The 12,033-nt window shown below is 39.5% G+C and overlaps 1 protein-coding gene across 8 annotated transcripts in view; it reads left to right on the forward strand.

The window, feature by feature from the left end:
- COX18 (cytochrome c oxidase assembly factor COX18) overlaps positions 1-12,033 on the forward strand; it is a 94,178-nt gene that overhangs the window by 43,945 nt on the left and 38,200 nt on the right. For 5 of the 8 annotated variants that reach the window (XM_087864085.1, XM_087864089.1, XM_087864086.1 and 2 more), the window contains exons 8-10: positions 2,055-2,238; positions 3,979-4,087; positions 10,202-10,362. The gene's annotated coding sequence lies outside the window, so the exon portion shown is untranslated. The remainder of the gene's footprint in view (positions 1-2,054; positions 2,239-3,978; positions 4,088-10,201; positions 10,363-12,033) is intronic. The other 3 variants (XM_087864087.1, XM_087864088.1, XM_087864090.1) reach the window with 3 other exon arrangements.

Below are 12,033 nucleotides of genomic sequence, written 5' to 3' on the forward strand. Positions count from 1 at the left end.
CCCTTAATTTTTTTATTTAAATTCAATTTAGTTAACATATAGTATATTACTAGTTTCAGGAATAGAATTTAGTGATTCATCAGTTGCATAAAACACCTACTGCTCATTACATCAATTGCCCTCCTTAATGCCCATCACCCAGTTACCCCATCCCCCACCCACCACCCCTCCAGCACCCCTCAGTTTGTTCCCTACAGTTTAGAGTCTCTTACGCTTTGCCTCCCTCTGTTTTTATCTTATTTTATTTTTCCTTCCCTTCCCCTATGTTCATCTGTTTTGTTCTTAAATTCCACATATGAGTGAAATCATATGGTATTTTTCTTTGTCTGACTGACTGACTTCTCTTAGCATAATACCCTCTAGTTCCATCCATGTCATTGCAAATGGCAAGATTTCATTCCTTTTGATGGCTGAGTAATATTCCATTGTGTATATATACACCACATTTCTTTATCCATTCATCCATTAATGGACATCTGGGCTCTTTCCATAGTTTGGCTATTGTGGACATTGCTACTGTAAACACTGGGATGCGTATGTCCCTTCAAATCACTATTTTTGTATCCTTTGGGTAAATACCTAATAGTGTAATTGCTGGGTTGTAGGATAGTTCTATTTTTAACTTTTTGAGGAAACTCCATCCTGTTTTCCAGAGTGGCTGCATCAGTTTGCATTCCCACCAACAGTGTAAGAGGGTTCCCCTCTCTCTGCATCTTTGCCGACATCTGTTGTTTCCTGTCTTGTTTATTTTAGCTATTCTGACAGGTGTGAGGCGGTATCTCAGTGTGGTTTTGATTGTATTTCCCTGATGATGATTGATGTTGAGCATCTGTTCATGTGTCTATTAGTCATTTGCATGTCTTCTTTGGAGAAATGTCTGATAATGAAACATTTAAAGGGAAAAAAATGGTGCAGGGTAAAAAACATTCTAGGAAAAAAGACCTAATGATCTAAATAAAGCCCATCTCAGACTCTCATCGTCTTTTGTTCCTTTTAGTTTTGGGAGTATGCTCACTGGAGCAAGAGAATAAAAATGAAGGATACAGTATTGTTCAGTAATGAATGGGGCAAAAAAGGATTTCCATAGCATTCTTTTTTTTTTTTAAAGATTTTATTTATTTATTTGACAGAGATAGAGACAGCCAGTGAGAGAGGGAACACAAGCAGGGGGAGTGGGAGAGGAAGAAGCAGGCTCACAGCAGAGGAGCCCGATGTGGGGCTCGATGTGGGGCTCGATCCCGTAACGCCGGGATCACGCCCTGAGCCAAAGGCAGACGCTTAACCGCTGTGCCACCCAGGCGCCCCTCCATGGCATTCTTTAAATAGGGATGATAGCTTTATCTGAAGATAGACAGACAGTTGTAGGGTTACAGCTGGGATAGACCATGTTCAGGGATAGTTTTGGAAAATAAAAGGCTGATATTTTAATTAAATACAAAATTGGAAGGTTAAAAAAGAGGAAATGATCGGTTGCGTTTTGCAGCAAGAAATAATAATTCTAAGAATACTTTTTCTGTTGTGTGTTTACCATCCACTTTCCTGTGAATTAAATGTGGGTGCTGTTGTCTTCCTCAGAGACATTGAACATAGACAGACATTGGAATGCCACCTTTTGGAATAGTTTCCATTTTTTTTGGTAATGAGAAAGCAGGAAAGATTGGCTGTATGGAAATTTATATTCAGCTATAAATCCAGTATCTTTACTCTTGATTTTTAAAGGCAGTGGTGAAAGGGAGCACAGCATGTGGTGAATTATGAATGAAGACATGAAAGGATTTCTTGGTCTGATGTGAAGCCAGTTCCGCCCCCACCCCACCCCATTTCTGGAGTTGTCTTGAGTCCATTATAAATATGATTCTAGTGAACCATACAAATATCTCCTTTGGAGTGTGGTGCATTGGCTTAATATGTATTCTATTCCTGAGATGCTTTTGTGCAAATAAGAAGTGCTACTTAATAAAAATGTGTACAATGGCATAAACTAAATATCAAGTCTTCAAAGTTCCTTTATGACATAGATTACCAACGCTGACTCTACTTCATTATTTATATAGAAAAAGCATGTGGATACGAGTGTGTGAGCAGCAGCAGAGGAGTGGGGAGAATCTTCCTGTTCACTTCAAAGATGTTAAGATATCAGGGACTGTTATCAGACTCCTTCTCCAAGATTTTTGGGGAAAGCTAACTAGCCAACTAAATAACAACAGTGCATGGATTCACTGAACTGGACACTTTGCTGTGAGTACTTTTCTGAATATACGTTATACTTACCAAAGTTTACAATAAAAAATAGTGGAGAATACTTTGGGATTAACAGGCACCCAGGCCACTGGGATTAAGTCATTTTAAGCAATTAAGAAAGACGATTATTGATTGCTAGTTTCTGGTGAAAATAGGTAGGCAACTCAGCTGGAGATAGCTAACAACTGGTCCTAAAGCTTAGGATCCAGTTTGTTACAGGGGAGAAATGTTTTTGAGACTATCACTTATAAATATTCTCCAACATAGCTCTGGGTAAAAGTGTTCCACATTCCACCAGGAAGGGGACTGTAAAAATTGAGATAGCAATTTTGCTCTTTAGGTGCCAAACAAATACTTTTACACTTGGGGATAGATGCTTGTGTGCTGAAAGGAGAAATTTATCAAAGGTGAGATATGAGAATTAGTTTAAAAGGTTGGGAGCCAACAATGGTAGAAGCATGGCTGCCAGGAGAAAAGAATGCAAGTGACAGTAGCAAAAACAGAAGTGGTTGGAGGATATAATCCAAGGACAAAATGATCCCTGCAGGACTCAGTGAGACCGAGAAGCGTTAAGGATTTGAAAGAATAATCCAGAGCTCAATACTCAAACACTACTAGGATTCTTTTTTTTTTTAAATTTAAATTCAATTAGCCAACGTATAGTATGTAATTGTTTCAGATGTAGTGTTCAATGATTCATCAGTTCCGTATAACACCCAGTGCTCATCACATCATGTGCCCTCGTTAATACCCATCACCCAGTTATCCCATCCCCCGATCCACCTCCCCTCCACCAATGCTCAGTTTGTTTCCCAGAGTCAAGAGTCTCTCATGGTTTGTCTCCTCTGATTTCTTCCCATTCAGTTTTCCCTTCCTTCCCCTATGATCCTCTGTGCTATTTCTTATATTCCACATGTGAGTGAAACCATATGATAATAGTCTTTCTCTGCTTGACTTATTTCACTTAGCATAATACCCTCTAGTTCTATTCACATCAGTGTAAATGGTAGGTATTCATCCTTTCTGATGGCTGAGTAATATTCCATTGTATATATAAACCATATCTTCTTTATCCATTCATCTGTTGAAGGACATCTTGGCTCCTTCCACAGTTTGGCTATTGTGGACACTGCTGCTATGAACATTGGGGTGTAGGCGCCCCTTTGTTTCACTACATCTGTATCTTTGGATAAATACCTAGTTGTGCAATCCTGGATTGTGGGTTAGCCCTATTTTTAACTTCCTGAGGAACCTCCATACTGTTTTCCAGAGTGGCTGCATCAGCTTGCATTCCCACCAATAGTATAAGAGGGTTCCCCTTTCTCCACATCCTCACCAACATCTGTTGTTTCCTGTCTTATTAATTTTAGCCATTCTAACTGGTGTAAGGTGGTGTCTCATTGTGGTTTTGATTTGTATTTCCCTGATGACAAGTGATGTGGAGCATTTTTTCATGTGTCTGTTAGCCATTTGTATGTCTTCTTTGAAGAAATGTCTGTTCATGTCTTCGACCCATGTCTTGACTTATTTATTTGTTTTTTTGGGTGTTGAGTTTGATACGTTTTTTTTATAGATCTTGCATACCAGCCTTTAATCTGATGTGTCATTTGCAAATACCTTCTCCTATTCCATAGGTTGCCTTTTAGTTTCACCGACTGTTTACTTTGCTGTGCAGCAACTTTTTATCTTGATGAGGTCCCAATAGTTCATTTTTGCTTTTGTTTCCCCTGCCTTTAGGGACATGTCTTGCAAGAAGTTTCTGTGGCCGAGGTTGAAGCGATTCCTGCCTGTGTTTTCCTCGAGGATTTTGATGGATTGCTGTCTCACATTTAGGTCTTGATCCATTGTGAGTTTATCTTTCTGTATGGTGTAAGAGAATGGTCCAGTTTCATTCTTCTGCATGTGGCTGTCCAATTTTCCCAGCGCCATTTATTGAAGAGACTGTCTTTTTTCCATTGGATGTTCTTTCTTGCTTTGCCAAAGATTGGTTGACCATAGAGTTGAGGGTCCATTTCTGGGTTCTCTATTCTGTTGCACTGATCTATGTGTCTGTTTTTGTGCCAAGTACCGTACTGTCTTGATGATCACAGCTTTGTAATGTAGCTTGAAGTCAGGCATTGTGATGCCCCCAGCTTTGGTTTTCTTTTTCAACATTCCCTCTGGCTTTGCATTGAATGCACCACTAGGATTCTTATCTACACACTTGATTGTCTCTATAACTTCCTCCTACCCAAGATAGCCCTTCTCCTAGTGGGAAAACAGGGATCACATTCTTTTTTTTTTTTTTAAGATTTTATTTATTTATCTATCAGAGAGGGCACGCACAAGCAGGGGGAACTGCAGGCAGAGGGAGAAGCAGGTAGAAGGAGAAGCAGGCTCCCCACTGAGCAAGGAGCTGAACGTGGGACTTGATCCCAAGACCCTGGGATCATGACCTGAGCCGAAAGCAGATATTTAACCGATTGAGCCACCCTGGCATTCCCAGGGATCACATTCTGATTGCCATTTTAATTGTCATCAAATCTTGGTTGTGCCCTGGATTGGAATGATTTCAGAATATAAGGTTTATATTTTAAATTAAAATAGAGTATGGAGGATGGACTTTATTTAAAATATGTATGTGTTTAATAAACATAAATGTATTTATTTATAAATAAAAAATATATAATTTATATTATAAATATATTTATTAGGGTATTGTGCTAAGTGTTGAGTGGAATACCAGGAAGTTAGGACCCAGTCTTATCTCTCAAGAAATCTAGTGAAAGAACTGATAACTATTAATCTGTTTCCAGGTTTTCAGTTCTAGGATTGGGTGGTAGTTTGTGTGGTGAATTATTCAAGATAAGTCAAGTGCTGTAAAAACAAAACAACTCCCAAATTGAACTGCTTACATATCATACTTTATTGCAGATCAGTGAGGGTGGAAGGATAATTTAGGACCCTACACTCCTGTGTCATGCCTCTAACATCACATAAGGCCTTGGAGTCTTCTGTTGGATCCTCTGCATTCAGATAGGGGCCAGGACTGGAAGATTTTTATAGAGGCTAAGGCTGAATGTCACTTCTACTACATTCTAATGGCCACATGACCCACTGACTACAAGGGGCCTGAGAAATGCAGTCTTTCTGCATTTCCAGAGGAAAACAAAGTGGGATATAGGTGACACACAGCATAGTCTGTGCCATCAGAAGGGATCTCTTGGGCTGACGTTTTCTAATATCTGGGAGATTAAATTGTATTTGATCATCAGCCATTAAATTTCCCACCTTTTAAAGGAAATGGAAGCAGGGAAGACAATGAACACTTATCAGATATCTCCTGTATATATACATGAAGTCAATTAGCCCTTAAACAATCTGCTGAGATGGGTATGGTTCAGGATTACATATGTAGTTGCTGAGGCTGGGAGAGGTAGGCAGCTTGCTCAAGGACACCTAGCTAGAGATCGGTGGAATAAGTATTTAGATCCAGGTATCTGTTTCCAAGTCATTTATTCTCTCATTTTCTCTGAAGTAGAAGTTTGGCTAAGGATGAACAAATATTTGTTGAATTAATTAAAAAGATAAAAGAGTTGAGTTATGCAGAAATGCAAAAGTAAGCAATGAAGAAAAAAATTTAAGAAACATTTATCAGGTTCAATAATTTTTTAAGAAAGTAATGTGTGTGAAGCATGAGAGACTATGGACTCTGAGAAACAAACTGAGGGCTTCAGAGGGGAGGGGGGTGGGGGAATGGGATAGGCTGGTGATGGGTAGTAAGGAGGGCACGTATTGCATGGTGCACTGGGTGTTATACGCAACTAATGAATCATCGAACTTTACATAAAAAACCAGGGATGTACTGTACGGTGACTAACATAATATAATAAAAAAACATTAAAAAAAAAGAAAAGAAAAGGTACTCAGCACTTAGCTATTGTCCCACACTAAACCAAACCTAGGGAGCAGTGATTGGTTTTTTTGGTTTTTTTGAACCATTCATTCATTCAACAACTATTTAATGAAAGCCTAGCATGTGTGCATCATGACAATCAGGGATGAAGAAGATAGACGTAGTTCTTTCACGAAGCAAGCTTATACACACATGTGCCTTAAAAACCACCCTCATGTAGCCTTTGTTGGGTTTGGGCAGCCTTTTCTCTTCTTTAGGTGCTGCACTTGAAATCCACTAAGTAATATCTTTGTTCTTTCCAAGCCAAGTGGAGAACTCCTTCTTATAAAGTAGTATTTTGAGAATTTTTTCTGTGGGGAAGCACAGTAATGAGTTGTTCCACATTACTGAGGGCTTCCAAACACCAGTCTGCTTTTCTAGAAATTGTTGGATGGCTTCTCCCAGGCACAGGGGGGAGCTCAACATGTAAACATGTATCATATCCAAAAGCATCTTTGGAATGAGGTGGTTCAGTTGGTTCTCAGAGGTTGAAATGTATGTTTTCAGCTTTGCAAAATCAGCTTCCTTCACGCTTATATTCCTCCTTCTCAACCAAATGCTGTGATTTTGCACTTGCTAAATTTATCTGTGGCAGAAAGGAGACTATCCCTAAACCTGGGGATAAAGAGGAGGAAATGTCAGGCACTAGGCAAGATTTTTTCGTTAACTGCAGCCAGTGAGTCCCTGAGTAAAAATCATACAAGGAAAATTCAACATTACAAAAGAATTGTCATTATTTGTTTTAAAGATAAGATTCTAATTATAATTTTAATACATGTTGAGGTACTAAAGTAATCTATAATACAATTTTTAAGTCAGATTATGTTTAATATATGCACTAGCCAATGTAGATATTCCTTCTAGATATAGACTGTCTCTTCCTGAAGTTTTCTAAAATGTCAGTTTGAAAAAGCACTTTTCTCCTGTTGAAATAATAATCAGATGTATTTACCATTTCTGTCGCTTTTAAAAATTATTAAATGCCATCAGTGTTTCTTGAATTTTTCCAGAAAGAGTCACTTTGTCTTATTGTATAGTTATTACTTCTTTTTCAGTCATTCAACAAATAATTATTCGGCATTTCCTCTGTGTCAGGTCCTGTACTATTTGCTTGGGAACCATCTATGAGCCAATTGGAAAAAGTCCTCACCCTTTATCTTGGTTCTGGCAGAGGGAGATAGACAATAAACAATAAGGGTATTAGGTAGACGACGTAGTTCACTTACTTAGGGGTAAGCCTCCTTCATTGAAAAGGTGACTGTAGAGCAAAGACTTGAAGACAATGAGGAAGTGGCCCAGTGGATACCTTGAGGGAGAGACTTTCAGACAGCAAGAGCTCTCATTGCAAAGGCCCTGAAGCAGAAACATGCTTGGCATACTTGAGGAACAGTGAGGAGATGGGTGCCCAGAGCAGAGAGCCTGGGGAGATGAGCTCAGAGTGGTAAAGTGGGCCAGATGGAGGGATTAGGTGGGTGTAGGCCATTGTAAAGATCTTGGCTTTTGTTCTAAAGGGAATGAGGACTCATTGCAGGTTTTATTTTCTTTTTTTAAATATCTATTTATTTACCTTAGAGAGGGAGAATGAGAACAAGTGGAGGCAGGAGCAGAGGGAGAGGAAGACAGGCAGACTCCCTGCTGAGTGGGGACCCAAAGACGCTGGCTTGATCCCAGAAACATGAGACTGTGACCTGAGCCGAAATCAAGAGTTGGCGCTTAAACGACTGAGCCACCCAGGTTTTCCTCATTGCAAGTTTTTGACCATAATAGGAACATGATCTTTCCCTGTTTTCCTCTGTTCTTATGTTTCTTTGCTTTTGGACATTTTTATAATATTTGTAATAGTGTTATTAGTAGTCTCATTTTTATGGTCGTTAGTTATAGTTAGTAGTCTCTAGTCATGAGTAAATTCACATTTTAATCTGATATGTTGCCTACAAAATGCAAAATCAGATTCCGTGACAGCTTGGTTATGTAAGCAAACAATTCTTTATTTGTGGATTCTAAGCGGTTAGGGAATTTCTGTGTTCTGATTGGTTGACTTTGTGACTCAGTCCAAATATCAGTTCTGATGCACATTTGCAGAGTGCAGATTTTTGTAACCAACCTTACTGTGAAGTAATGTTTGTATTTTTTTTTTAAGATTTTATTTATTTGTCAGAGAGAGAGAGCATAAGCAGGGGGAGTGGCAGGCAGAGGGAAAAGCAGGCTCCCCACTGAGCAAGGAGCCCAATGAGGGACTCCCTCTCAGGGCACTGGGATCATGACCTGAGCCAAAGGCAGATGCTTAACCGACTCAGCCACCCAGTCATCCCTAATGTTTATTTTATTTTGTAACTTTTCTGATTCTTTTTTTTTTTTAGATGGATCTCTGAGCATTTACATTTTAATAAACTTCCCCCCAGATGAATGCATTCTTCCTGCACACAGTGGCTCCCTTACATGTTTGAAAATATAAGCAAGTTTATATTTTGTATCTGATGCCCACTGCCCTTCTGTCAATGAAGTATGTGACTTCACATTCTATATTTTCCAGCTAGTTTCTAAGGTTGTTTTTGAATCTTGTCCCAGGCCAGTGGTCTGGAAAGGTTGTGGCCTGGTTCACCTCACGTTCATGGCTCGTAGTAAGGTGTGTGGATTGATGTGCTCTTGACTTAGAGCACTGGGCCCATCCAAGAAGAGAAGTGTAATTGTTTGCATATAAGGAGTTGAATGATTAGAGTATTGAACTAGTTCTTAGATATTTCTAGTAATGGAAGCAAATTTATTTTGGTAGCTGGTGAGATAAAGTGGTGTAGGGAGGGAAAAAGTTTTTCCCGATCTTAGGATACCTGGGTTGGTCTGAAAAGTAAACTGATAAAGACAGATTAATAGGATAAAAGCATAACTTTTTTTTTATTATGTTATGTTAGTCACCATACAGTACATCCTTAGCCTTTGATGTAGTGTTCCATGATTCCTTGTTTGTGTATAACACCCAGTGCTCCATGCGATACGTGCCCTCCTTAATACCCATCACTGGGCTAGCCCATCCCCCCACGCCCCTCCCCTCTAAAACCCTTCAGTTTGTTTCCCAGAGTTCATAGTCTGTCATGGCTCATCTCCCCCTCTGATTCCCCCCCTTCATTTTTCCCTTCTTCTCCTAGTGATCTCCCTGCTATTCCTTATGTTCCACAAATAAGTGAAATCGTATGATAATTGTCTTTTTCTGCTTGACTTATTTAACTTAGCATACTTATTAACTTTTTACATGTATATAGAAGCCCTCACAAGAGACTGAGAACTAAAAGAAATGACCAGAGCAGGAAGCTTTTACACCTTTGAGGCAAAGAAACAATAAATTTGTGAAGAATTGACAAGACAGAGGGGTTTGGGTTTAGGATAGTCCTACTGGGGCTAGGTAGTTCTTATCTTCCTCGAGTAGGGCAAATTTAATAACGTTTGTTTACAGACTCCTCTGGTGCCAACTCTGGGCTGATAGGAATTTGTCTCTAGTAAAAGAATTTATTTTCTGCCTTTAGGTAAAAAACAGGGAGATTTTCCCCCTGTATTTACAGCTTAAGTGTCTTTAATTCAAGATAATTTTTATGTTAAAGAGACGTATTTTGAGGTGACATATTCTGGTTTCCTTTGGTAGGTTACTGACAATCCCTGTACAAGCCTAAGACAAAAGTTAAGGGGACCCTCAATCTGCCCATCTGCAGGCCTTAGGCCATAGGCATGGAAGCAATCCTTGAATCTTCCATATGGTTCAACCCTCTCACCAGGAATAGGGGCTCCATCAAGGCTCAGAGGTAGTGTGATGATCCCAACTCCTTAACCTTGTCCTCTCTGCATATATCATGTTGGAGGCACTCAGCAGGACTAAAATCATGATCTTCATGAGCATTTGGCACTATTGACTTCATTGACACTTTCCTCCATAGAAAGTATTAAAAATTATATTTTATGGCTGTGTTGGTATAAAGACAAATATATTAACATTTTTTGTGATCTGAAAGTTTATTTTTTTTCTTCTGATTTCAAAAGAAATTAAAACGTGTTCATGGGCTACTAAACCTATGGTGGACCCTCGGCACTGAGCTACTACAGGACCTAATGGGCAAATCGGTACTGATTCTCCAGGAATGGCTGTGGTTGTGGAAGGAAGTTGAGGATTCAGGATCCTGGTCTCAGCTAAGTATGCTCAGGTAATCACTAACAAGTTGAACTTGAGAGAGGTCTAAAGGATTAAGCAAGGATCAAGCCTCCATAGATTGCTAAAAAATAGAATCTTCTAACAACTGTGAAGGGAAGTAACTGTTTTTGTTGCTGTTCATCTTTTTTTGTTCTTGTTGTTGTTTTTTGTTTTGTTTTTTTGTTTTTGATGTAAAGTTTGATGATTCATTAGTTGCATATAACACCCAGTGCACCATGCAATACGTGCCCTCCTTACTACCAATCACCAGCCTATCCCATTCCCCCACCCCATCCCCTCTGAAGCCCTCAGTTTGTTTTCCAGAGTCCATAGTATCTCATGCTTCATTCCCCCTTCTGATTACCCCCCCTTTCTTTATCCCTTTCTTCTCCTACTGATCTTCCTAGTTCTTATGTTCCATAGATGAGAGAAACCATATGATATTTGTCTTTCTCTGCTTGACTTATTTCACTTAGCATTATCTCCTCCAGTCCCGTCCATGTTGCAGCAAATGTTGAGAACTCGTTCTTTCTGATTGCTGAGTAATATTCCATTGTACATATGGACCACAACTTCTTAATCCAGTCATCTGTTGAAGGGCATCTCGGCTCCTTCCACGATTTAGCTATTGTGGACAATGCTGCTGTGAACATTGGGGTGCATATGGCCCTTCTCTTCACGTCTGTATCTTTGGGGTAAATACCCAGTAGCGCAATGGCTGGGTCATAGGGGAGCTCAATTTTTAACTTTTTAAGGGACCTCCACACTGTTTTCCAGAGTGGTTGTACCAACTTGCATTCCCACCAACAATGTAGGAGGGATCCCCTTTCTCCACATCCTCTCCAGCAATTGTTGTTTCTTGCCTTGTCAATTTTTGCCATTCTAACTGGCGTAAGGTGGTATCTTAGTGTGGTTTTGATTTGAATTTCCCTGATGGCTAATGATTTTGAACATTTTTTCATGTGTCTGTTAGCCATTTGTATGTCTTCATTGGAAAAGTGTCTGTTCATATCTTCTGCCCATTTTATGATTTGTTTATTTGTTTCTCACGTATTGAGTTTGAGAAGTTCTTTGTAGATCTTGGATACCAGTCTTTTATCTGTAGTATCATTTGCAAATATATTCTCCCATTCTGTGGGCTGCCTCTTAGTTTTTTTGACTGTTTCCTTGGCTGTGCAGAAGATTTTTATCTTGATGAAGTCCCACAAGTTCATTTTATCTTTTGTTTCTCCTGCCTTTGGAGATGTGTCATGAAAAAGGATGCTGTGGCCGATGTCGTAGAGGTTGCTGCCTATGTTCTCCTCTAGGATTTTGATCGAATCCTGTCTCACATCGAGGTCTTTCATCCATTTGGAGTTTATCTTTGTGTATGGTGTGAGAGAGTGGTCAAGTTTCATTCTTTTGCATGTAGCTGTCCAATTTTCCCAGCACCATTTATTGAAGAGACTTCTATGAACCAAATGTAGTCAAAACTAGAGGCTCTGATGGCCAGGGTGAATGAGGCAGAAGAACGTATCAGCGAATTGGAGGATGGGTTAGTAGAAGACAAAGCTAAAATAGAATCTTGGCTCAAAAAAATCCAATCTCAAGAATGGAGGTTACGGGAGATTACTGACTCAATGAAATGTTCCAATGTCAGAATCATTGGCATCCCGGAGGGGGTGGAGAAAAACAGAGGTCTAGA

Source organism: Ursus americanus, chromosome 8, assembly GCF_024610735.1.
Source record: "Ursus americanus isolate L20-20 chromosome 8, mUrsAme1.1.p, whole genome shotgun sequence".
Lineage (NCBI taxonomy): Eukaryota > Metazoa > Chordata > Mammalia > Carnivora > Ursidae > Ursus > Ursus americanus.